Source organism: Motacilla alba, chromosome 2 (genome assembly GCF_015832195.1).
Source record: "Motacilla alba alba isolate MOTALB_02 chromosome 2, Motacilla_alba_V1.0_pri, whole genome shotgun sequence".
Taxonomy (NCBI): Eukaryota; Metazoa; Chordata; class Aves; order Passeriformes; family Motacillidae; genus Motacilla; species Motacilla alba.
Window position 1 is genome coordinate 87,633,945 of NC_052017.1, and position 25,651 is coordinate 87,659,595.

Below are 25,651 nucleotides of genomic sequence, written 5' to 3' on the forward strand. Positions count from 1 at the left end.
TTCTTCAGCTTAGTACACAACATCCAAACCTGAGCATTGTGAACCTGGATGGACAGCAATATCCTCACTTATGTGTGAAGCTCAATGTGTGCAGTTGCACAAATAAAGAAAATAAGCTCAACAGGGGAAGTGTGAGTCAACAAAACAAACCAAGGCACTATGCTGAAACAGAACCAAAGTGTGTCTTGGCCATTGCATTCCAAAGCCAGTTTTTCCAGGTTCTCAGAGTACTGGAGAATAATGGAACTCACAGTGCCTTTCTGGCTTCTATTTATTTTAAAAGACGAGAGAGTAATTAATTACCTTTATTTTCAATTAGATTGACAATACCTTAAAAGAAGCCATGACATTGCACATGGAATATCTGCATCTATTTTCAGATGGATAACCATGCTGTTTAATACCTAAAAACTGAAGCTCTTTCTTTATGTTCATGCTCCATAGATGTGGCTTCTTCCATGCGGTTAAAAGTAGATGTTTTCACTGCTTATAATGGGCATCTTTCTGTTTGTTCTGTACTTTCCTAATCTACTCTCCTAAGTGGTATGCCAGCCACATGGAACTCTTTAGTAGGTATTTGCAGTTTGTATTCTTTTAAGGGATGCTCTTCCATATGTGCATAAAGTCATACAAGTAAAAAAGATAGTAAATACTTTTTTAAAAAAACCTCTCGTTTTACTAAAATTAATACATTTTTACTCTATATATTTTTGCAATATTTTCTCAAGTATAGTTCAGTGCTCTACATGCAGATGCATACACAGGTACATGATCTTTATCCTTGACCTTCGGATTTCTCTTTTTATATCACTGTTAAACACCAATTTGTTACTAATGCATACTTTGCAATTAAAAATTTAGTGCTTTAAAAGCAAAGCAGTTTCCTGCCCAGTCCTTAATTAATCTTTATTTAAGACACTTAAATATTTATAGTGACTTACTTATTTTTTTTCATTATAAACATCGTAGTGCTTCAAAGAACTTTTCTGTTTTTGAAGAATTTTCACTACAACTGCAATGGCTACTCATAAAAAAAAAAATTCAGCACCTGTCTCAGTCCATAGACTGTGATGTTATTGCATATGTAGGCGAAAAGATATGAGGTTTAATGATGTCAGATTGGTACAGGAAGGGTCAGATTAGGCCTCATTCTCCCTCAATGAAAAGTCGAACAAAGAGCAGGTAAACTATTAGTGTGCATGCTAGTCATAAGCAAGGTCCAACTAACTTCAGTGCATGCCAACTGCACAGCTAAGGGAGCAAAGAGATACTGGATCTATTGCTTAACCTTCTGCTGCATCAGCATTCATTGTGCCAGAGCAGCACCCTGCTCTCCCAAAGGACAGCAGCAGGGAGTGGCAGGGGGTGTTTTGCCACACCAAGGCATGGTGTTTCCTGGCTCCTGTGCTTAATGAAAGCCACTGTCCAGTATCTGCACAGAGGGCTGGGTTATGCTTCCACTCTCAGCCCACCAACTGACTGTACTGCAGACCACTTGGCCCTATCCCCAAGACAATATTTTAGACTATCTCAAATTTGCTGAACCCCTGCTTATTTTGCAGATTTTCCCAGGGGTGCCTAGACCTGAAATCATCAATTGAGCCCTATTCAGTATGCAATTTTTCAATTCCCCCAATTACTTAGTGCTTTTGGTAATGATGTTGCTGTAGGTAGAATAGATTCTGCTTCCTTATTTTACAGACAAACCTACCCTGGAGCTGGATGGGGGGAACTGGCCAGCAGTAATTCTGCAGCACACTTTCTCTGACCCTCTTTCAGTCCGTAGAGCCATTTTTTTTTTTCTATCAGCTTTTCTTTTTCTTTTCTGTTTTCTTTTTAGGGAAGAAGGGAAAGCATAATTTATAAGAGGAATCCTATTTTTGTACACTAAAACAAAACAGCTTTGCTGTTGAAAAGCAGGATAGAGGTGGAAGGGAGGGAAGGAAGGGAGTAGTTTAGACTTGTAGTCAGGGATTTGCAAACTAAGTGGTATTCTGCATCACATATTCTGTTGGAGATCATTCTTAGTGATCAAAGAGGATCCATAAGAAGGTCTTAATCTGTAAGCAATGGAAATAACCATGCCTTTCCTTCTGGCACAAGGAAGGGTAAGGTGGACTTCTGTGTGCAAGTGAAATTAGAGAAACATCACTGTGCTTCTGCATGGTCAAATTGCCTTAAACAATGGGACCACCACAGTGTTCTGGGAAACACAGCAGGTAAAATTGCAAAGCAGATATGAGAAAACTGAAATCTGAATTGCAGTACAAGCAAATGACCTGCTGCTATAAACTGTACCCTTACAGATTTGCTTACTGATTGCAGCATGCTATTTATTATGTGTATAAGCTGTAGATTGATCAAGATTATTTGTTTCCATTTATACCTTGTTGGAAAGCAATGGGACATCACTGTTTGAATGAGGTAAATTACTGCCAATCATTTTGATATGTGAAATGAGGAATTTGAATAAGCATTATTCTTGTCACTTTCAGCTGAGTTATTTAACTGAAACCATAGCTTAAAAGGTGGGATTTTTCACACTGTTTAACTGGAAATATTTAATGTAGCCAGAGATCGATACTGATGCTTGAATGGATGAAATATCATTTTAAGTATTGCAGTGCTGAGTAAGGATAACATAACAATATAATTGGTAATGTGTGGTATGCATCAGGAATGTCAGCTGACCATATTAAGTGAAATCTTCCTCATCTTAATCATGTGAATTATTTCAAGGATGTCACTGAATGAGATTCTTCTATAAAGCAAGACCATTTCAATATATAAATGAAATGGGACTGTGCCCACAGATTCTTTTAACAAGGTATTAATTTCTTCTAGTCCTAGTCAGCAATAAAAATAGCTGATTAAATTGATACTATGTTGACAGCTTTTTCTTCCTAGTATACCTATATCTCCTGTACAGTGTGTGCTCTGTGCAAATTGTAAGTCTGTGTTATGATTGTCCTGTTTTTCTTTGCTGGAGAGTGGTACTTCAGTGAGTGTCACTTTTGTGATGCTAGCAGTAACTTTCAGCAATTCACAGTGGGACTTTTATTTTCAGTCGCCTTCTGGTACCATCATCATTTCATTAGCCTTAGCTTATTCCAGAGGCAGAGCAATTTATCAGATAATGAAGTTTGAGTAAGCCTCTCCTATGTGACATGTGGCAACTTATGCCATTTCTCTGCCCTCACCTGTTAGATGTGCAATCAGTCTGCAGTGATGGTGCTTGCACAGCACCTAGGACAGCTGACATAAATTTTACTTCTAGTTCTGCCCCTTTCATTGCAAGACCTGAGGCAGCGGCACAGCCTCTTTGTACTTGCACAATACTGCATCTAAAATAGTAAAGGATTTTGATACCTACTGTGAAGAAGAATGATAACTCTGGAAGTCTTTAATATTCCTGCTGAGCAGTAAGGCACAATAAGCATGCCAAATTGAGATGGTGCATGAACTAGACAGTCTCTCAGAGATTCCCTATTCTTTACCATTACTGATCAGTGTGTACTGCATAGAGAAGAGGCTATCTCCTGGGAGTGTGTCAGGGAAACAACCCTTTTTCTATGCTATCTGCAGTTTTCCCTAAGTGTCAGTCCAAGCTTGTCAAATAAGGATACTATACTGACCACCACACTCTTTTTAGTCATCCCTCCCAAGGCAATGCTTACTCAGGTGTGGAATGTTCCTCACATGCATCTTCGTGTTGCACGTGTCCTTATGAAACTAAGCTGAGGCAATTAGAAAAGTTTAACCATTTAAGTATTGCTTCTTGACACACCATGGAAATCTTCAATGAAAAAAACAGCTTGCTCCTGGATAAGGTAGCACAGCGTCTGCTGCCTCTAGAAGAAGAGCACATCACAAGCAGATGGGAGATTTCTCTCGCACAGCAGCCACAAGAAATCTCAGAGCATTATGGACAGTTGGGACCAACTGAACAGTCAGTATCAAATTAAGGAGGGGACAGCTGGGAGGACTTGAAATCTTTTGCACTCTTGCCATAGATACTGTGATATTGCCTGTCTCTCTAAATGAAATAACAATAGGGAAGCCTCAGGGCAGATTGTCTGCTTCCCCTCTCTTGGGGAGTATGCCTTATTTTGCTCAGCATATTAGAGGTGGCGGATCCATTGTAATGCAATGGCAAAGGCCTTTGGGACTTAAAAAATGTTGTGTGTGTGGTATTGGAAGGGCAAAGTAAAAGCACTGACCCTACCAGATGTGATCTTTTCAGGTGGCATGTATGCACTTACGTTGACCAAGCTTAAAGAAAATGAAATCATTTCAGATGATTGTCCAAACTCAGAGGAAATACAATTATTTTAATTGATTGCATAGCTCCATAGCTTTTAATCAAAACTCATTGAGGAATATGGCAACCTTTGCATTGCAGATTACATGATGGTCCCAATAAACTTGTTTTCTTAAAGTCTGATTCACTTCTGCTTTAACATTTGACAAAAATGTTTGTTAGATCCAAACAGCTATTTGAGAAGTGCTCACCTGTGTGAGGAAGCACTTTCCCCTGCTGGTTGTTTTGTACTCTCAACAAATCAAACAAGCAACAAATCCAGGTGCAAACTAGCATGGTATTTTTTTCTGTTTGTTATTCAGTTATTTTTTACTCACCTGTATCTTGCTGAAAGTTGTTTTCATCTGTTCAGCAAGTAGAAACATTCTGCTTACTATGAGGTGGCCACTCATGAGCAGTATCATTCTTCCTCCACCATAAGGCACATAATTGTTTCTACAAAAGTAGAAACAATTGTTAACAATGCATAGCCAATAGAAAACAGCTGACAAACCACCCACATGCTAAAAGGGCCTTGTCCAAACAATTCAATGCATAATTAACAAATGTGTCTGCAGAAATCTGCCCATTAACAATTTCCAAGTGGAAAATAGTGGGTGAAGCATTTTCAGACTATCTGTACTGGATGTTGTAGGACAGTAGGGTTGCATCCTTGTGCTCCCAGAGAACAGAATCATTCTTTGTCTATATAAGGGTTGCTAAGATCAGCTCAGTTTAAGTTAACTGAAGGTATGGAATTGGTGAGTATAACGGAAGTGCAACAAACCCAGTCTGGACATTTTGACTGAAAACAAAGTTGCATAAATATGTTGCCTGCTCCAAGGATCCAGTGGGTTGATCTTGGCCAGTGGCTAGGCACCCATCTGGCTGCTCTCTCAATCCCTCTCCTCAGAAGAGGAATTCAAGAATCTCATGACTCAGAATGAATTACATCATTTACCAATTACTGTCACAGAGAAAACAAACTCAGCTTGGGGACTTGAGTCCCTTGCACTAGACCAACACAACCCTGCTAGCTGAAATACCAATCAACCCGAGTTGGGACCTTTTAGAGTGGACAGGTGTTGGAGTAAGTACATGCCTGCATAGAAAAGTCTTTTTGCTTGGACAGAATAATGATTTCATGTTAATTGAGGTAAACTTTGAAGGAACTTATGCAGACACACTGATTTGTATGTAAACCTCATTTGTTTCCCATCAGTTTTGAACAGCTAACATTTCTCTGCATAGAGTATGAATTTTAAGAGCAGTCACTGTTCCAATGCAGGTAGTTATAAGTAGTTTTTTTCTGCAATATCTCTTGAGTCTGGTTTCCCTTTTTTGGGCAAGGCTCTTTGGAACTGTTCCACACTGTTCCAGTCTACAAGAAAATTTTTAAGTGCAGAAAATTCTGTTTCACTGGTACCTTTGTATAACTTCACATTCTAGGATAATTAGAATAAACAAAGGGTTTTATTTTCAGAGTTCTTTACAAGACCATCCATAGTTTAGGAAATAAAAAATTAATACAATGATAATTGTAATGATCCTCTGTACAGACCTGATAATCTTTTAGTGTTTTGGAATTTTGCATAAATTAGTAACTAAAAATGTCTACATGAGGTCAGATGGGTCTGTCTACCTAAGCCAGTTTCCCACCTAAAACAGCAGTCAAAATACCAAGTTAGCTTAGCCTAGCATGACATATTCAGCTTTCAGGGATATTTAACACTCCAAGAAGCCATGCAAACATTTTCTGTCGTGAACAGACATTGAGTAGCCACCATGAAAGTACTGGAAGAAAATCCTCCTCAGGTTTCTGGTTCGCTTCCCACTTATGGGGGTCACACCAGGGTATGCCCCATCCCTCCTCCCACCTCCTAGTTTCCAATGAAATAGCATGGGTAGGTATCAGAAGGGAATAGTGATAGCAACCAAGGTTAGTGATCTGGGCAATCAGGAGTTGTGGGGCCAGACACACTCCATAACTGAGTTGCCACCTACACAACTAAAGATCTAGTCAGCAAGAGTCAGTCAGAATATTTCCATCATAGTCGTCTAAAAGTGTTTCCTAACCATGATCTTTTATCTGATCAGAAGCATCAGCCATCCCATGGTGGAACTCACAAGCCCTTCACTTGTAGCATAAGAGTCTCAGAGGGAAGTCTTTAATAAATCTGCATCAGATGCAAAGTAGATGGACACAGAGTTCAAGCAACCTTGCTTAGTCACTAAAATAATGGTATTTTGTCACCACAATAAACAGAAAGTGACAACTCCATTTGTCTGGGAAAATCTCTATGCCTCCCATCATTGAATACATGAAACAGTCAAGATGAAGACCACTAACTACACAGGAATGGTACTACCATTTTCTTCTTTTTTGAGGGGAGAAAATTCAGTATCATCTCTTATTTTCATAAAATTAGAGTATTGTTTACCAATCCCTTTAGTCTTCAGTAGCAGTTAGATGCTTGGAGGCTGGACCTGAGGATCCTCAGAAAATCCTAGCCTAAAGCTTGCCTGCCTGAGTAGGCTGCACTATTTGAACTTAAAATGGTCCATAAGCCCCTCTGTAAATATGTTTATAGAAATCTAAAATCACATATTTGCACTAATGCTCGCTAACATCTGCATGTTGCAAGAGATGACTAAGAATTCAGAAAAAAAAAAAAAAAAGCAAATTTAATGGGAAGAATTGCAACAGCTGTATTTAAACCAGACCAAAGGACAAACCCCCTTGGTATCACACTACAGCACTCTGTAAAGCTTCTTAACCTGAGGGTTTATAGCGTGAAACTTTGGGTAAAACACAGGCTAGTACTGGTCAATGTTTCTTTTACCACTACAGTGGCTTGCTTTTTGAAGCCCACACATGTTTACAGCTTCCCACCACATCCTGTGGCAATGAGTTCCACCCTTTAATTATGATCCTTGTGGAAAGCATCCTCTCTTGGATTTCATGTTTTAAACTTTTTAACTACTCATTTTATTGTGACTGCTTCCTTTGCTATGAAATAAAGTGAAAACCATTCTCTATTCACTTTCTCAGTACTGTTCATTATTGTCCTGGGGCTCTGTGACAGTCCTTTTCCTCATTTGTCCCTCTTCCATATGAAAATCCTAAAGCCTTTCTTTTTTCATTTCCAGTACAGAAACCATTAAATACCTTTGATCATCCTGTCACCATTTTCTTTATCCTCCTATTGCTATCCTGTCATTTTTTGAGATGAAATGACTGGAACTGTATTCAATATTCAAAATGCTAGGTGGGCAATGGATTTCTTTGGCAGCATTATCATGTTTCTTCTTCTTCTGTTTTCTGTTCTATTCCTAGTATTTCCTAATATACTGCTTTATTTTTTTTGACAGTTGATGAGGATTTAGGTGACATTTTCATAAGGCTGTCTCCAAGCTCGCTTTCCCAACTAGTAGTTAATTTCACTGTGCGTTTATAGATTTCCCAGGGTACAGATAGGACAGATTAGTCATTTAGCCTTGAAAACACAACAAAATTACAAGAGGGGTTGGGCTGTAAATGGGAGATTGTTGATAGAATTTTGTACTTTCTCGGTTCTGCTGTCAACTTTTATTCTTCTAGGTTTTGTTATACCAGAGGTTTCTCTCATGTATGTGAGGCAGTGTAAATGTTTGCCATCTATCTCACTGTTTCAGTGGATTGTTGATTATTTTAACAGAACATTAATTCTAACAGAAAACTCATGCAGGAATGAGTTCAATCAACGACTTTTAGAGAGGGTTTTGCTAATTTTGCCACTGTGAGGCATATCCTGACCAAAACCAAGGGAATCCAAACAAATGCAGAGGATTCTCTGCGGTACCGACTCGATGGAGATTTTATCCCACAGCCTTCAATATCAGGTAGAGATGCATAGCACTTCAATCTTTTTCATAGCTGAAATGCACTATCAGTATCATAATGATTGCTAAAATGGAGTTCTGGAGCTTAATGAAATCTGGAATTAAATAAATCACTTCAGGACTGTAAAAACCTAGCTGTGAAAAAACTTTAAATAGTTGTTTCTGAAAGAGTGCTGACAGAATAAATACATTGCTGTGAGTCAATCAGTCTCATCTCTGACTTTAAAAAAAATTGCTATGTTATATTTCAATCATTGCTGTCAAAAAATGCTTAATGGGCCAAAGACACCTCACAAGTAGAGATCTTTTTAAAATGAGGTTTTCATCTGTCTCCTTTCATGGAGTGGTAGCCATTTGACTTTGTCCTTGTAACTATAAGCTTTTGTTTTCAAATTTGTGGCTTCATTACAGTACAGAAGGTAGAGATCTATGAAGTTTTCCTGTTAATGCAATTTTCTCTGAGCAACATTTCTGCTCCTTGCTAATTCTGTTTATTCCTATATGTTATAGGCAGAGTTTTATTAGTATGGATTTTATATCTCCATTCCAGTCTAAGTCCTGGGGATCTTAGAAAGATTGACAGTGGAAACATTATTTCATAGCTGTGGTGGGCTGACTTTGGCCAGCAGCCAGGCACCCATCCATTGAGTCTCTCACTTCCTCTTCTCAGCAGAACATGGGGAGAAAATACAATAGAAAATCTTACAGATTGGAATAAAGACAAGAAGATAATTCTTGATTACCATAATAGGGAAAAAAAATATTGCCGTAATAGGCAAAAAAAAAAACAACAAACCAGACATGACTTTGGGAAAACTAATTTAATTTTTTTGCCAATTAAAAATAGCATAGGAAAGTGAGAAACAAAAACAACACTAAACCCACTTTCCCTCTAACATTCCTTTTCATAGACTCAACTCCACTCCTTAATTCCCAACTCCCATAACTCCTTCCATCACAGCCTGCATAGATGGAAGCACTAATCCCAGTCTTTCAGTTTCATTTTGATTTGGAGAGCTAAGAGGGCTTCTTGGTACAGTCAACTCCCCTGTCTGTTAAGGACAATTGGAAATTACAAAGCTAGACTTTAATGTAGAATAATGTTTGAGTACAAAGGGATAGTCTCAGCTACTAGACCACAATTTAGGAGGCCAAGTACATTAACTAGTCCAAAAGATAGGAAATGAATTCTTAGTCATTTTTTTGAATGACATTTAGGGACATGATTTTCTGTGCTTGTTTTGGAGTCATTTACTCCAGTATATTGGTTTTTTTTAAGCAAGGAGTCAGACTTTCATTTTCACTGCTCTCTGTCAGCTCTAAGAGCTTGGAAATGTAGGTATGCAAGATAATAAGTTATATAATTGCTCTTCTCATTGTTCTGACTCCCTATGCACTCCAGGAAGTTTGATCTGAGCAGTTCAACTTCTGGAAGCCCATAAAATCCCTACAAATCCAGTGGGGAAATAAAAACATATTTTATGAATTAATAACCTCATAAAATGCAAAAGTAACCTATGTTGGACAAGTTTTGGTTTAGTGGGTGACAAAATTACTAAAGCCTTGATTCTTTTCCTTTTCAGAGCATACTCAACACTTTTAGATATCTTGAGACTGCAAAAGCTGACCACCAACAGCAGATTTTTAAATATCACTGTTCTTCTGACAAGTAAGTTCTCAGTTTCAGATTTTTTTTTCTCTCTAATATTCCTGGCTTGAATTTTACTCTTGTATTTATTATATGGACTATCACATTCATTTTCTGGGCCCAGTAAATCTGAGTGCAAATTCAATAGTATGGAACTGCTCTTAAATTTCCCAGCTAGAATGAAACCTATCAATATTACAGATAGAGCTAAGATAAAGCACTGACTCGCCTATTTATCCCAACTTGTAGAGCCAATGGAACTGTGGTCATATCTCTGGATGTTTTGGGAAACCTTTTTCCCATTAAAATATTTTTAGGATGGAAAAATTAAAGCATTTAAATATTTATATGTTCTTGATGGACTTAGGGAAAGGAAGCTAGAAGAATTTGGAAACTTCTGGAAATAATAGTGTCTGAGGATAGCCTCTACATTAGAAGAGAGAGCATTAGAAGAACTGGTAAGGATTGAGAAAAGTGGAGGGGAAAAAAAGTTTGCATTGGAATGAGAAGGAAGAGGATCCTTACTAAGAGGAATAGAAAAGAAAGTTCCTTTCTAGTCAAGTCTTGTTGAGGGAGAGCTTCAGAACTTATTAAAATTTTAGTTTTCATGTGCATAATTTTTAACTTTCATAAGAGACTGAATTTTAAAAAACAAAGTTTTTCTAAACAATGAAGTTCACTTATTCTAATTTCTTAAGTGAGAGATCTTGTATCTAGAGACTGCTGCTCCAAAAATATCAATGGAGATTCTCATAGCACTACTAAATTTCATCTTTCTTTCTATTTTCATAAAATTACTGTGAATACTATGTTATTTTCTACATCTTGGAATATATTTCACTTATTTCACTTCAGTGTATCCAGTAGATTTTGTGAAATGCAGTTCTTGGTTGGTTGAGTTTTGACAATCATGTTTTATTACTCTGTGGATGATTGGTATTGAAATTTTAGAACTTTCTTTCTTTTTTGCCACTGCATATTTCTGAGATAAAGAAGAGAATACATTGAATTTAGTTCATACAGCATCAAATATTTCATGACCTTGTATATCATAATTTAGCGTGTTTATCTACCAGCAGTCTCCAAAACAAAAGTCTTCTGATGTATTAGTTCTTATAAATGAAGAAAAAGTGATATAAAGAATATGCACCATTTAATGACTGCCCATGGGAATAAAAATCTTTGGATTTATATTTAAAAAACAGCTTCCTTCTTTCTTATTGCTTGTTTGGTTGCTTTTCAGGCATTTTAACTATAAGCACACAGCCCAGCTTTTGAGTCTCATTTGGGGTCTTAAAGGATCCCAGGGTCATGGCTTCTCTTCTCTCTTCCCAGGAAGCAGAATACTGAACATGTCACGTGTCACTAAGTGATCCACCTGTCTGCACCTCTGTGTGGTTCACTTTCCTATTTGGGCCAGAACTCGTCAGAGATGTGGATAGCAATACAAGCTTCCATATCAACTTAAGTAACCATTCAGTTGTATTTTGCCAAGAAGACAGACAGGCTAGAGCCAGCAGCTTCCATTCTTCTTGGATTTGTGTGTGAGATGCAGTTTTGAAGCTCTGTCCTGTTTACCATGAAAAGCAGACCGTAAGGAAAATGAGGCTGTTTGGCACAATGAATCCAAGCTTAATAATTGAATTACTGAATCTCTGTGGCATTAAGCATGTCAGGACTGTGCACGAAACTGATTTATCGGTTCATCAACCCAGGAAATAAATAATAAATTGTGAGTCAGTCTGAATGGAGAAAACACAGGGTTTAATTTTGAGATGAAGCAGGGGGGGCAAGTTCCAAGGAAGAGGCTCCATTTCTGCTTAGACAAATAAATTTATTTTCATTAACAACATTGTGTTTTGAGGCAAATGCTACAAAAGCAAAGGAGAAGGATAGGCATATACCCACGGGTGAAGCAGGGGTGGTGATATCTCCTTTCATTTTGTAGTACAACATTGTAATAGTCACAGGGTAAATCCCCTCTTCTACTAAAAAATATTGGAATCCCTCACCTCTGATCACAGTACCTATCACCTTCCTTAGTTCTACTGTATGACCAGCAAAATATTTTTAGAGTTTACTTCAAACTATTCAGTGTTCTCATAAAACATTATCCCTACACAATGTCAATGGAGCACATGCTAAATGAAAATACAATAGAAAATAGAAAATACTTGGCAAGAGGAGTCGTGATTGAGGGAGAGTTTTTGCTGAAGATTTCAGCAAGGTTCACAATTAGATGTCTTCAGTATTTTGCAGACAACCTGAAGCTGACAGAATTTCCTTGTCAATGAAATTTGCAAATGATATCAACAGTCCGGACCTACTCTATCAAGCACCTGGGTTGCTTGGTAACCTCAGCCCATCTATGTATAGCAACATACTGAATTTAGGGCTGAAGAGTTTCTCTCTTCATCGAGAAAAAGAGGAATTGTGTTCTAAGGGGTCCTAATCTCTAAGGGAAATATTTCAGGAATCACAGCAGATAAGCAATTTCACTGTAAAAATTGATAACATAGAGCAGGGGTTGTTGGTTTGGTTGTGAGTCTGACTTTGGTGAGATGATACCAGAAGGCTGTGTTTTGGTGCCTCTGCTTTAAGAAAGAGTGTTGTAAAAAACATAGAGGGTCAGAAGAAATTATCACTGTCTTTCTTCTGTGCATTTACTTTGTCATTAGTTTTCTGGAAAAGGGTTTGTTCCCCTCAGTTGATATTATTAAAGTATTCAGGCTTTCTGCCAAAGTGTAGCAGTAAATAATATGGTGCTTGATGTCACTAGTTTCATAATCTGGACTGGGAAGTACAGTATTAGCCCCAAAAAAGTGTGTAACCTCCTTCTACCTCATCTTTTCCCTGCTTACTCTATTGTTGACTGGCAGCATAATTCCTGTACTCAAAATACTGATGGGAGAAAAACCTTTGATCACCATAATCAGTCCTGTTCCACTGCTTTGATAATATCATAGGACTGATCATTTTGACTGCTACTTTGTTTACATTAGGTACTTATATTAGTAAAACTGGAACTTATATTGTCACATTTAGGGAATTACATAAAAGTTCCTGATACATTTATTCAGATTCTTGATATTTGCTTTTTGTTTTCTTAGAAACCAATGAATGACATTTCACATTTTTATGTTTACTTATTTATTACATATATTAAGGTGATTTATTAGTCAAATTAGCCATTCTTTGTACTGAGTAAACAGATCAGTGTGGTTTTTTCTGTGCCCAGAAAGATTTTAGAATTAGCAAATTTCAGTCTCTGCCATGGAGCTTTTCCCTACAGTAGAAAGTAAGATTTTCTGCCTTTATCAGCTCTCAAGAGATAGCTGCGCATGAACTAGATATTGCATAAAGCTAACCTGAATAAAGTGAAGAAAATACCTCCTTTGAACATGCAGACAAAGCTACAGATATCAAACTTGGACTAAACACTTCTGTCAGAGGCTGTTTTCTCCAGTCTCTTAAACTCTCCCAGCTCAGTGGTTTGATGGTCAGCAAATATTTACCAACAGACACATAATACTTGAATATTGCATGTTATTTAATGTAAATCCAGATATTGAATTTAATAAGTTTGGCAGCACATTGTTTAAATTATCTTGTTTGAAATGAAAGGATAATTTAAAATAAAAATATATATTTAAATTGAAAAAATGCACCTATTAAAATAATACAAACAGCAGTTTCAGCAAAATCTGTTCTTGTATTAAAAAAATTATGCATGACTTCCTATGCAGGCTGCCTGCAGGACAGTGGAAAATGAAGCAAGCAGCTCTACTTTGTATGGCTATTTGGAAACCCTTGAGGTGTTAAAGAAGTGAAATAGTGTCTTGCCTAAGGCAGCAACTGTGTTAAACTTAGATGTTGATTCATTTATTTAATAAGCATAACAAAAAGGCAAAACACTAAATGAATTATCTAAGTGAAAATAAACAGAATTATTACCATAAAGAAAACCAATATTATTTCTTATTTAGGAAATTTCAGAACTAGATTAAATGAACACTGAGATATAAAGGGAACATATACTTTTTATTTCAGCTTTTAAAGATAGCATGCAGGCAAATATATTTGAGTTCTGTTTGGTAGTTATACAATATGAAGAAAAAAGAAGCTAAATGTGTATTTAATCTTTGTTTTTTCCTAGAAATTTCCTTTGTTTTTTCCTTGAGTCTTACGCACTACTCCAGGTCCCCAATGTAAAATTCTGTTCAAATGAGTGGAATGGATTTAGTTTCAGATATTTTTTTCTCAGATTTCTAGCAGAATTTCTGCAATAGAAGCCAAATGATACCGAATTCTTTGCCGTAGAAAAAGGCAGAGGAAGATTCAGATGAGGGTAGAAAAACTATAAATAAAAAACATTAGCCTCTGACCGAACAATTGTCCAGAAACAAGGGCAATTATGTAGACAAATGGCGCTGATCCTAATCTTCTTTCCCCACAGTGTGGCAATTGCCCGGCATAGAGCAACGCTGAATAGAGATGTGCTTTTGACATCAGCAGGATGGAATATGCCTGCCCACAGTGAGATAGAGCAGCCATTGACTGGGCTGACAGCTCTCACAAATAAAGATCTGGGCTCAACGGGAGATGTTGAGCACCTGTGACACTTGTCTTTGCTAATTCAGATTTTTGCAATTGAATGCAATAGTGGATATGAAGGGTCACAGTCACCTGGTAGGGGGCAGGGTGGGCAGCAGAGGGGATGTCTGAATGAGGAAATCAGTTTTAGGGAGTCTCTTATCAGTCAAGAAATGCTGTGACACCAGACACAAAAAAAAAAGCAAAAGTTCAGATTTCAAATTGTATTCAGGGATTACCTGTGCCCTCAAGATTTTCTTCTGGAGCAGGCATTGCCTGCCTTTGCCACCTGATGCTGAGCCCACAGGCAGCACCTTTCCTCTCTGCAGCAGTGGAAGCTCTTCACAGCCCTCCCTTCCTCCCCAGAAATGGGTCTGTAGTCCCAGGCCTGATCCTGATCCCTCAAGGGGACCCTTTGAGGATCCCTGTGTAGTGCCCACTTTGAGGGGACACTCTGTAGGGTGCTTCTGGCAGCAGGAGGAGTTAAGTGGGCAGGTCCTGCTGGGGTATTGGGTGCCATATTCTCTGCTCTCATCCTCATGGATTCCCATTCCTCGAAAATCCCTTGAACACAGGTCTAACTTCTGGCATCTTATGGATGGTCCGAAGTCCTGCCATCATCTCTCACTCTTCCAGCTAACACAGAGGAGGAGGGCAAGACCTTGAGGGATTCTGGTCCTTTCAAGGGCTGAGTAAGCCTTCCAACATGTCTAGTTCCTTTATGTAGTTGGCCAAAAGCAACTGTTCTCCAGAACTGGGAGCTTTGGATAAGTGCCTAAACATAGGCAGGATCACTGTGAACTTCAATCCTCCTTCCTGTAAGTGGAGAGTGGCCTGAGCTCCTTACAGTGCACTGGAGGAGGCTGCTGCTCTGCTCCTGCTGCTCTGCTCTGCTCCTGCTGCTGCTGCTCTGCTCCTGCTCTCCACCTGAGCCTCCCAGGTCTGGGCTCTCCCAGCCTTGCTCCTGTGGGCACAAATCATGGATGCCCCAGCAGCAGTGAGCACAGGATTGTGGACTGAAAGGGTCTGCAGGGTCAGCGTGCCTGTGCCAGCCCTTTGGCTGAAGAACAGCGCTGCAGCACTCACAACATTAAAAATAGAAGAAATCGATGTCGCTGCAGCTGGGATCCCTGGGGCTGTGGAGTGTGTCTGTGACACCCTGCCCACAGCAGCTCCTCCTGGGGCTCTGGCAAAGGGCTGCAAGTTCCTGATGGACCAAAGAATTTGGGGCAGAGAGGGAGTGTTTAGTGTCTTTTCAAGCAGGAGTGCTGCATTTGAAGTATGATTCCCCCATTCTGATAGGACAGGGCAAGTTCAGTCCAGCTTAAGAGCAGTTTGGCTAAATGCAGTCCTGTGTAGCTCAACATGCACAGTATTTTTATATTGTAGTAGTAATAACCAGTTAAAAGACAACACTTATTAGGCAGATACAGACACATTATTTGCCTGTCTTGTCAGGGTAGAAAGCCAGAAGTACAGCTCATTAAGAAGGAACTAAGCCATATAATTATCCTAAGAAAATTGTCTTTGTCATTTTTTTCTCTCTCTTTTTTTTCCCTAATGTTCTTACTATTCACCGAGATTTATATATTGAATAGAAGAGCAGAGCATCTGTCTTCTGGCCTATCAACTTTATCAGGCTTGGGGAGTAGAGGGGGAAAAAAGGAAAAGAAAATATGGGAGTGTAATAGTATTAATTATTTTATGCTGCCATATGGAGTTCAACTAGTTTTTAAAAAAGAAGATTTCCATTTCAATGATATTTGTTTTATAATAGAAACTTTCCCTTTCTTCCTTCTCCTTCTAGAAGGGTCTTATTCAGTGTATTCAATCCTAGCTGAAAGGTCCCTGTTGTCCTACAAGAAAGACTCCCTCCCTTTCCTGTCGCTCCTGGATGCTGTGAATAGGGCTCTGTTTCTCTGGGGCTGAGATCCATCAATGGAAAGGTGCACTGGGAGCAGCTGAGTATTGCCCTCCACTCCTGGAGGTCAGGTGTGCCACCCTGGGTGCTGCAGAAATGTGGGAGGAGAGGTAAGGGCAACCCCACCAGCCTTGCTGGCTCTGACCCTGCAGCACTCAGCATCCTGGTAACCCTTCCACTGCACAGCGCCATCAATTTAAAGTAATTCAGTCTCTTTGATAAGTAGTTCCCTGGATAGGTAATCTTTAGTTTATATTGCATTTCTTGGTCTAGGCATTTAACATTTGTATTTGTATACACATTTTTCTTTGTGTAATCCTGACTTTGATAAGGCATTGATAAAGTAACACATCTTGCAACATGAAGTAGTCAAAGGGCTGCTCATTCCAACTGAATTCTGACATTTTTAATCACATTAATTACATTTCATTTTGGTTTTGTCTTATGGTATTCAGTAGGAGCTCTTATTGAGTGAAACTCAAGTCTGTGTGAATAATGCTCTGAGCTTTTTAATGTGATATTGGGAGAGGACATGCAGGAAGGCTGCTGCCATTCCAGCCTGTGCTGTGAAGAAGTAAGAGACTAATTAACCAGTATGAGATGGAGACAGGCCTCTGCTTGGTGATTTCATTGGTTTGTGATCAGAGACCTTCGACTGCACTGGACAGTTTGAGCCAGAGTAGAACAAAGAGCAGCAAGCCCAACACTAGAGGAGGATTTGAGCTTTAGGAGGAATGCACAGTCTCAGACCCCCCCATCTCTTTATGAAGAGATGGCCTGTACTGCAAGAAATGGCTGTGAGGGCATAAAGGGACTTTTTTCTGCTTGTATTTTCATACTTCCTAAATTAAACTGTGCCTGTGTGCCTTTACAAGCATCTCTCTCTCTTCACTTGCTTATAAAAACTCAGACCAGCTCCAAGATCTTGCTATTAATAGGAAACTGTAAGCATATTTGAAGAAAAGAAACAAGAAAGACTTACTACCTGCAGGTAAAAGCGCAGAGGGAATAGGATATAAACAGCACAGAAGAAATCTTTAGAGAGTCTACCTGCTAGTACTTGGCATGCTTTTACTCAGTGTCTGCAAAAGGAGATTTGGGGCAAAGCTGAAAACACTGAAGAGACAGAGCAGAGATTGCACATCTAACACCAGGGAACTCCTGTCAAAATTAGAAAAGTTTCTGAGGAAAAAGGAATAAGAATAGATAAATACTGTTTTGCAAAACAGCATCATCAGTTTAATTGTAGCCTTTCAAAACATCTAACCTCAAACAGACAGGAAGCCTCAGAGGTTTCATGCTGACAATTTGAAAGTATGATAAGGTTGCAAACAATCTGTTAATTTTGGCTAAACTCTAGTCTTTTTTATCCTTAATTACTGGTAATATTTTCCATGTATTGCCACAGAAAAGGACAGACTAGAGACTCCTAAGATGTGACTCTTGTAAGGTAGTGAGAGTGTACATATCAAAATTACCAGAAAGGGACAAGATGAGTCCCCAGCAAATTAAGAATGTGTATTCACTATGCTTGTAATAATGATAGTATGTTTTATAATATTACACTTAAGCAATTGTTATTTCAGTCTTATGGAGCAAAGGGGGAGATTTAAATGAGATTTAAATAGTGGACTCAATTAACACTGCTTGAAGAATATTCACAGCTCTCCAATAGTTGGTATTATCTCTCCGCTTATCCTACGTGATTGCTTTAATTCAAACTAGCTCCCTCCTTTGTGCATAGAATTATTGATGAAAGTATTTCTTTCTTCCCCAAATGATTAGCTAAATCATCCTTTATTTACAAGCAACACTGTGTCCCTGTGCCCTAAATCTTGCTAGTTGGAAGAGTGGGAGGGGAAGCAATTTAATTAAGTTAACTTTATTGACACACTGGAGCTGTTGTTTAATAGCATGGCTCCTTGGAGTGTAGTGCAGGTAAATTGAATGAATTCCACAGAATATCACTTCCCAGCATTGAATATTTCAAACCTCTGCCAGGCAGTTTGGGATGAGCAGCCAATCAGGAAAAAGGTTTTCCCAGCCTTGCTGGTGCGGCTGGTATTTCCCGTCACGCTCCGAACGAGGTGCCGAGTGTTACCCATGGGTTCCCCTGAGTGTGTTGAGAGGGATAACTCTGGGACTGTGTGATGTGCTCAGCTGCTGCATTTGGAAGGCAACTTCGTGGATTGGCTCTTCAGCCATGTATCCAAAAAATGCCTTTTTATGAAGGAGGAAAACTAGCATGTGAGTCTGAATGAAAGTGCTGTGAGTAAACTATTTAATATTAAAACCTCCATACACTCATTCTGCATGAGAAATCAGACTCTAGAAGGATAAGAGATTTTTTTCTGGAGCTGTGCTTTTCATTAAATACTTGGGAATAAAAAGAAAAAAATTGCAAAACTTCTTTGTTTAGCAGCTTTTTGATAAAACAAAAGCTGCAAAGACTTCCACTGTGTATACAATTGTGCCTGGTACTATTTCAGTTACTGGTTTTGTTGTTAAAATCTTTGTCCTAATGTCTTATTGGTATATAAAATGAGTACAACTGCTCTTCTGCAGCTGACTGGAACAGACACCCTTTTCTGCACTGTTCTTCAACACTGCCCACTGAATGATAAAAGACAGTATCTCAGTCTGTTGCACCTGTACTTTCAATCACTTCTTTTAAAAGTCAAGCCAGATACGTAGTTCTGCAATGTAACAGAAACTTCCTACAGCTTTTAACTCTTAAAGAATTTAATTTTCCTGGATTAAGGCTTGAGACCTAAAGACCCAGTTTTACAGTTTTGCATGAAGAATTAAAAACAGCCACTCAGCTAGTTTATGTTTCACTACAGAAAATAATAAGAGGTAGAACTTTAATTACAATTCATACTTTTCTCATACTCATTCAATTCAATGTTTGAAAAGTTTATTGTGTAATTTTTTATCTAGAAACAGGTTTTTTTTCTTTACATCAAATGCTGGTTTTAATTTTATATGATGGTGTGATGACAGAGCTGGGTTGTAGGGGCGGGGCACTTTTCTTTCTGGTGTGGACCAGAGCAGTTTAGAGACACAGACAAGTTTCAAGCAATGTAAATCCTTCTTTAGGTCAGACTTGTGCACCTTCTAACAATCACATTTAAAGAGCTGCACTGATTTTTGCCCCCATGGCAGGTTGATGATGAGACTGACTGTCCTTTAGAATGTTGTTTCTCATGGCACACAGGCACTTTTGGGGGTGGATGGCCCTTGGGGCAATCATTTTCAGTTTCTCTCCTGACCTTTATGCCCTAATATGCCACGGACACCCTCAGAAGTCCTGCCAGGTGCTTTTAATACAGAAACCCAAGCTGGGTGCAGCCTAGTAAAACACTAGGCACTCAGAATCTGGCCCTCTGCTCTGAGCTCTGGCCCATGATGTGAAGTGCAGAAGGTTAAACTGCTTTTAATTCAATGTTAGATTAACATGGCTTTTGACTGGCACTGTGTGTTTGTGTGTTCGCAAAAAAGGACAATGTCTTGCATGAGTAACCCGGAGCAATTTACCAGATGATATTCCTCAGTGCTCTATTACTTTACTTTCATTAAACGTGTGCTTTGGCAGCCATCACTTGAAGTCCATATTGCATATTTGTGCAGAAAACCACAGTTTCTTTGCTAATGATTGTGTCTGAAATAAAAATATTCTGAAAGCCTTATTGTGTATCTAATAGAATGAGAAGAAAACTTATTTCCGTGATGCCACCCTATAGTTCCATTCCAAGTGCAACAGACAAATCACAGTGACTGTCATAAGTGACTGTTTTCCTGCATAAGAATGCATATTATATTACAGGTGAAGTTATTTAAAGGTAGTAAAATACAAATACATTAAAATGCCTTAATTTTAGTTTTACTTGATTACAGTTTTAAAGGACTATTAAATCAAGGTTTCTAATACTATTTATTTAATATATTTAATTTTTAACTTACAATTATTTAATGTCTGTGTACATTAGTACTAATATAAATAAATATCTGCTAATTGATGGTTCTGGGTGGGGCACAGAACTCATGCTGGACGCTGTTTTAGACTTCTCTGTGTATATTTTTTGGTGGCAAAATTCAACTTAATCATCTCCCACCCCTCTCCACAGCCTTCCACCTATCTCTGCTTCTTTCCTTCCCTTTGTGCTGGCATAGTTTTTTTGTAGGACTGAATTCTGAACTGGGTCAGTAACCTTGAAAGGCTACTCATCTCCTTTTTTTTTCAAGAACCTTTATAAGGCAGAGCAATGTGCTCATCTGGTTTGCAGTGTAGCCTCCAAATCATTGCTCCCATACAACTGAACAAGCATCCTGGGGAAGTGAGCTGACTCAGTTCAGGCAGGCCAGGGAAAAGTGCCCATCAAACCATCACTGGATTTTAAGACATGCCATTTGTTTGATGCCTTAGCCTGTAAACTCCACACAGACACACTTAAGTAATAGTAATGGTGTTTTTTCTGAACTAAATTTTTGCTGAAAACTTTTGCCAGTACAGAAACAACATTTAGGGTTAGATTTAGTTTTTGAAATTTGAAGGTTTTTATGAGTTTGGAGATTTTTAATGCCAAAGACTGGGGGAAAGCTTATGTCAGTGCACTTATACCACAGATAAGGGTTATTTTTTTATCTCAGGATAGGGTACAAGAAATTTATACTTTCTATATTTAAAAGAGTTTGCTGCTTTACTAGCTGGTTTGGGGTTTGTTTGGGGTTTTTTTGTTTTTTTCAAGTGCAACGTATAACAAGTGGATAGAAGTAACACACTGTAAAATTTTCCCCCCAGATACTAAAAGATGTTTTTCCTGTGGCTGGTCTTTCCCACACCTAAGGGACACTGAGGCAGAAGTTTTACAGCTGCAAAGGGATGGCATCTTCTATGCTCCAGCTGCTCTGCTTAAAGATGTTCCTGCTTTCCTCTGTCACAGCCACCCAGCAGCTGGCAGTGCTGCCCCTCTGGTTTTGCTAGTGGAGTGGCTTGCATGACTGCTCCTTAGCCTGAAACCTGCTAACTCAGCCAAGCCAGGTCAGATCCACAGTTCACACTGCTTAAAATAATCTAGCTTGTTTTGCCTTGAGCATTTTAGAGAGCATTCATGCAAACCCCTCTGTTGGCACAGCTGTGGGGCAGGGTGTGAAAAACAGGGAGAAGTAATGTTATCAAACCACTGATAAGTTTGCTATTCCCTAAGTCTGAACCACTTTAAACACAAGGGAAGGTGACAGAAGTGGCTGCAGCTTGGTTGTGTCCAGCAGATTTGCATCCAGGTGTGATGCTGAGCATGCAGCAATAAGTAAACACATATGCAAATATTTTTGTTCACACTGATACCTAAACATTCATTCACGGTTTCCTCTCTTTTTAAGACTAGAGCTGGCTTATGCCTTCATTTTGAGGTTGGTTTTATTTACTTCACATTAATTGATTGTTCATTTATTTAAGTAAGTAGAGATCAATGATGATGTGTTGAACTGCTGCTACACAGGAGACAAAACTTTGATTTAGACTACAACTTCATCTCTAAGTCAACCAGTTAGAAATATAAAAGTTGATTAGGAGGTGCTCTCAGCAGCTCATGAAACTTAACCTGGCAGCAGACAGCTAATGCTCCATAATCCCAGCTATGGAAAGGCCTAAGGAGTTTGAAGAGTTCAGTTTGGTAATTTACTAGGAAATCCCTGATCATTCCTCCAGAAGAAAAATTAAGTATATGGAGAAGATAACATGGCCTGGACACCTCAGGAGGAACCCAGACGCTGAACAGGATTGATTAGGCTTTTTGACCTCAGTTAGAAGCCTGTTGTTACAATATCTAAGTGTATTGTCTGCCTTGCTGTGTATTACCATGGAAGGATGGCAGCACCATGTCACAACAAGAAGATCCATTCTCTGCTGCAAGGTGTATCATCAACAAAATTGCTGTTTAAATTCTCTACCAGTAGATGACAACAACCTTTATGAGCAGAATTAACAGGAGAAGCAGGAGAAGAAATGTAGTTTCTCAGCTTGCAAGTCAGACATATAAAAACTAATTAAACCCACAGTGTTTTGATCTTATATAAGAGAGGTTAAATAAAATCATTTGAGAGGAACCTTGTTCCCTTGCATTGTAGCATTTCAAAAACCCTGCCCACAGGAGAGAGGAAAACATCACAGTAAAGAAACATTGTTATTAAAAAATCCAGAAAGTCTGAAGGGACCTCTGTAGTACACTGGCAGTGGAGGTATTCTGATTCAAGAAACTACTTCAAAAGCACATCTGTTAAGTCAGACATGGTATTTTAAAGACTTTTATTGGAGCACAAAAGGCTGGCAATAAGCAATATCATAATTTCTGCCAGAGAATAGGAATTAAATAGTCATTTCAGTATTTTATTTTATGGTCATCATTAACTGTCTTCTACACACAGGTTATTAGATATCCCTTAGCTGTCATCTGCATCCACAGAATCACAGAATCAATTAGGAGATCATTGAGTTCAATCTTTGGCTGAACACCACCATGTCAACTAGGCTAAGGCACTGAGTTCTGCATCCAGTCTTGCCTTGTTCTGCATCCAGTCTTGCCTTAAACACTTTCAGGGACACTGACTCCAGCATCTCCCTGGGCACTACATTCCAATCTTTAATCACCCTCTCCGTAAAGAAAGGTCAGTTGGACATGAAGAGAGCTGCTGGGTTGTTCTTAAAACCTGTCCCATTCCTTGGCCTTGAGGAGAGGCTGAGAGAATGAGCTGGGGGAAAAAAGTCATATTCAGATGGCCTAATTTCCATGTAAATTCCTGTGTCAGATGTTACCTAAAGTTTTAAAGTCAATTAAGAGGAAAGAATTAGACACAGAAGCTAGTGTTCTTATATAGGCCCTGTGCCAATGGCTGATAGCTGGTACATAAAGAACAATACCTAAATGCAAGCAAGTATCACTCAACCATCTTCCTCTTGGACTGGTTAATTAATGGAAGACATGGGAAATGTAGGAATATCAGTGGTGCCACTTTAGCACAGCAAATTCACAGCTTTATTTGTGTTCTCGATTACCAGTCACGGACTGTCATGGTGCTCTGGCTGAAAACACAAAGTATCTTGTTAATCTGTGTGTGCTAATAAATTTTCTGTGTTGCAGAATAGTAACATAATCTGGAATAATTCTGCTCTCGTAATGTGTATTATTTTTACTCTAAGTAACTACTCAGTCTTTTAGCAATAATTCTTGATATTTTTAAAGATCCTGGTTATAAGTGATATTTGGGAGTTTTAATAACTTATTGGAAAAAAGAATCCACTGAAATACCTAGCCATAAGTACTTTATGCATTTCCACGTGGAGTGGATACGATCGCCATAATTCTAGTTAAGTTAGAGGTTGCCTACATACTGGTCTATTTAATGGGTTTTACATCTAAGAATAATCAAAAAGAAAAACTTAATGTTCTGGATCTACATTTTCTGCTTTTTATTTCAGATTCCTCTCTATGGCTCCATTGTGGCAAAAAAAGAGATGTATTTATGCCTGTGATATAATTGTATTCTGAAGCTCCAGGCCTTGACCAGTAGAACTAGTTCGGATGAGCAGCTTCAACAATTTAAAAGCAAATCTAGCACTGGCAGAGGAAGGGAAAAACATTTTTGTGAAGTTTGACCCCACATACGCATCCAGAAGTCTGGAAGAGTTTTAGGGATGAGCTAGACCCACTCTTTACCATGGAGCTGCAGTTGTGCATGTCACTTACAGGATGTGTTCTTGGCTAGAATAGTTCTGTAGGTTATGGGATAATCAAAAGAATGGAGGCCTTTTGCTTCTGGAGTGCCTGCTGAACAGACTTTACTGTAGACTGTGTTTAGATCATATTTAATTATAAAATAATAGAATATACTGGGTTCAGTGGTACCCATCAAGATCAAGTCCCACTTCTGGCCCTACACAGGACACCCTAAGAATCTCACCATATGTGATTCTTGCATGGCAAATATTTTTCCCTACAGGAAGTGCTGGAAAATATAAAAGCTGATGTTTTTCACCCTTGTGTATATGCTCCATCAAAAGGAACAGCATAAAAACAGGAGTCTGGATGGGATTAAAAGGAGAAGCAAGGAGTGACTGGCAGTGCTATGTAGAAGTAGCACAGCAGAGAATATGGGAAGAGAGAAGAAGAATAGGAGGGAGGGCAACTATATGAGTAGCAAAGAGGAAAAAAGAGATCAACAGACTGGGGCAAGGGAAACATGCAATGATAGAAGGGCCAGAAAACTGTTAATGGAAAAATGAGAACAGAGAAGAAAAAGAGATGGCACATTTTGTGATTTAATGTAAGGCCTAATGTGCCAGGTACTCAGAAGAATTTTTAATCTAAATAAGTCAACTGAGTCATCTTCTTAACCTGAATTCTCTAAGCGTTCCCTTTTGACCAGATGAATGTATGTGTCATCTCATAATGTGATTATGACAGAAGATGCAAGCAAAGCAGGTTTGAACCCAATATCTGTAGCATATAGGGACAGCTCTTAGGAAAGTTAGGAGCAGATGGAAAGTCAGGGAACGTACCCAACTTTTAAAGCAGAATGCTTGAGAAAGCTGCTTTTTTGTTTGAAATACTACCTAAAGATCAGCACAAGCACGTACACAAACATACACACATACACACACACACACAGTCCCTTTCACTTTCCTACGCAGAGGGAGAATTGATAGCTTAGTCCTTTGGGTTTAGTCACGTTTCAGCTCAAGGTGCTATGCAAATCTAGATCCTGTAATAATTTTTTAGCCATAAAGGATACTTTGCCTACTCACCTTGTAAGCAGCCAGCTGCAACACAGATATTATTCAGTCAATTTTTCTGCAGAGAAAAAAATCATAAATTCCTCCCAATGAGCAAAAAGAACTTAAGGTAACATCCATTTACTGGTGTTCATTTAACGTGACTTTACAAGACACTGTACGATATTGCAGCTTGTTGCTCCACAGTAACGTTTCATATCTCATTTATGTTGTAGGGGTGAATTTGATTTCTCTATCTGCTACCCTCCCCCTGCACCCATGTGTAACATTTAACTGCATTGCTTTGGCCAAAATTACCAAAGTAATTTCTGTAATACAGTCCTTAATGGCACTCTTAGATTTAAGGTGAGAGTGTTTCTAAAAATACTTTTATATAACTTGAAGAAGAAAATGTTATAGATACTGAAATGTTGACTATGTTTCCTACAGGTTTCCTTACTTAAAGGCACACATGTTTGCTTTTCATGCACTGTTTGCTTTTCATGCAAAAAATACAGTGAGAAGTATAGGCACAGA

At 38.7% G+C, this 25,651-nt stretch overlaps 1 protein-coding gene and 1 long non-coding RNA gene across 2 annotated transcripts in view; one reads left to right on the forward strand and one right to left on the reverse strand.

Annotated features, from left to right (window-relative positions):
• LOC119698151 (poly(rC)-binding protein 3-like) overlaps positions 1-25,651 on the forward strand; it is a 507,654-nt gene that overhangs the window by 326,661 nt on the left and 155,342 nt on the right. The window contains exon 4 of the mRNA XM_038129760.1: positions 9,766-9,851. The gene's annotated coding sequence lies outside the window, so the exon portion shown is untranslated. The remainder of the gene's footprint in view (positions 1-9,765; positions 9,852-25,651) is intronic.
• Positions 1-25,651, reverse strand: part of LOC119698156 — a 37,931-nt gene that overhangs the window by 10,728 nt on the left and 1,552 nt on the right. The window contains exons 2-3 of the long non-coding RNA XR_005256073.1: positions 25,148-25,193; positions 4,639-4,756 (exon numbers count right to left, since the gene is read on the reverse strand). This is a non-coding gene — a long non-coding RNA (uncharacterized LOC119698156). The remainder of the gene's footprint in view (positions 1-4,638; positions 4,757-25,147; positions 25,194-25,651) is intronic.